The sequence below is a fragment of the Galeopterus variegatus genome, unplaced genomic scaffold, assembly GCF_000696425.1.
Source record: "Galeopterus variegatus unplaced genomic scaffold, G_variegatus-3.0.2 Scaffold6834, whole genome shotgun sequence".
Taxonomy (NCBI): Eukaryota; Metazoa; Chordata; class Mammalia; order Dermoptera; family Cynocephalidae; genus Galeopterus; species Galeopterus variegatus.
The window spans coordinates 14,503-16,573 of NW_007732945.1; positions in this window are offsets into that span (position 1 = coordinate 14,503).

Here is a 2,071-nt window from a genome sequence, read left to right on the forward strand (position 1 = left end):
TTGGATTCCAAAGTCATAGAAATGAGCAATGTACCCAGCAGTAAGCAAACAACACTTTATTAAAAGAGGAGATAGACTTATGCATAAGGGGGGTAGCGACAGTAAAGCTAGTCCCCCAAGGGGAACTATTCAGGGTCTTTTATAGGGAAAGGAGTTAAGAGGTACAGGCCAGCGTCACTGGAGGTGGTCCATTCTGTTCTTCCTCGTTGCATCATGGGTGCGTGCTCAGTAGGTCCCAAATGGCAGTGGTGTTCATCATTGTCACCCCAGGAGGGTCACTGTAGCGGTCACCTTGGTCACCTTGATGTTTTGTGCACAGGTGGGAATTCCTAAAGGGGTCTTAAAGTTAATCTGTAACTTTTACAATTATGGTAAACAAGCCTTGGGGAGGGGTTTTGCAACTCAGTAAATATCTGTTTCCTCTCTTATCTCAAGTCTATTTTGTCAGGGCAGCCCATGGGGTAATCATTTGCCCTGGGGGGTCTCATGACTGAGAAGTGGAAAAATAACAGTGTCTTCTGCAGGGAAAATGGAGTCAGTTTGGTTCACAGGCCGAGCCTTACTGTTTCACTCCCTCTGCTGGGGGTTTCTGGGAGTGACTGGAAGGCTGTTTGCACAGGAGATGTTTGTGATGAATTGTTTCCATGGTGGATTTGAAGTTCTTAAAGGCAGAGAGGCCAGCTTTTGCTTCAGCACCAAGAGAAGCAGAATGAAAGAAGGGAGTGAGTACTGATGAGTGCCAATGTGCACAGATGTGGTGCCATGTCCTGTGCATACTTTATCTCATTTCCTGCTCATTGTTTATTCTCCAAATACCTACCAAGTGCCTGCCATGGACCAGGCCCTGTTCTAGGCACTGCAAATGTGGCAGTGAGCAAAACAGGCAGAAAGTTTTCTGCCATCACTGAGTTAACTTTCTCTATAAGGGTGGGGTAGGCATTCTAAAACAATAAATGAGGATAGTGTATGAAATATACTGTATTTAGATGGGACTAAATGCTAAGGGGAAAAATAAAGCAGGGTGGGAGAGAGTATTTGGCAATTTTCGGCGGGAGGGGAGGGTAAGTGCTGCAATTTTAAACAGGGAGATCAGAGGAGGCTTCTCTGAGAAGGTGGCTTGAGCAAAGACTGAGGGTGTGAGCCATGTAGGTATTTGGTGGGAGGCACATTATAGGCAGAAGAAACAGCAGGTGCAAAGGCCCTGAGGCAGGAGAGAACTTGGTGTGTCCAAAGAACAGCAAGAAGAGCAGTGTGGCTGGAGCCAGGACAGGGAGGAGGAGTTGTTGTAGAAGGTGCAGAGATTAGGGAGGTGGGGGAATGGGGGAAGCAGACAGATTATGAAAAGCTTTTCATGTCATTGAGAGGGCTTAAGCTTTTCTTCTGAGATGAGATGTCATTGAAGAGTTTTGAATGCAGGATTGAAGATATCTGGTTTCTGTTCAAAACAATAGCTGTACGAGGTAGGTGATGCTTGTTTTTATTCTACAGATAAGGGAATTGAAGCTCAGAAGGGCTGGGTGGTACATGGATATTGTACAACTGGTGGGAGGCAGAGGTGGGACTTGAACCTCAGCTTCAGCAGATTCTCTCTATTACCCTCTCTGCCTCCCTGGCTGGCACAGAGTAGGGCCTCAATAGCTGTTCATTAAGTGAATTCAAAGAAACTCCTGAAGCTTGGACAGTGGAGCAAGCTGCGAAGCCCCTACACTGCCCCATCTGCTCAGCCCACCCTGCTGCAGAGAGAGGCTGGTAACTCGGTCTGGGGTGGCCAGCGGGTCCCTTCTGTTTTCCTTAACCTTACACCAGCCATGCAGCAGCTAAATGACAAACATTAATTAAAGTATGAGGAGTCAACTTAATTAGCTTCTAATAGTCACATGCTGCCAATTAAACACCTTGATGACTAGTTTACTCTGAAGCTTAATTAGGTGTTTCGAAATAAATCTAGCTCAGTGCCACCACCTGTCAGTTTAGGAGCCAAATCTTTTCTTGGATGTGTCCTCTCTTACGTTGGAGGGAGTAGGATGGCTGGTTTGGGGGGGAAAGTGAGAGCAGATATTGGCATATCTCA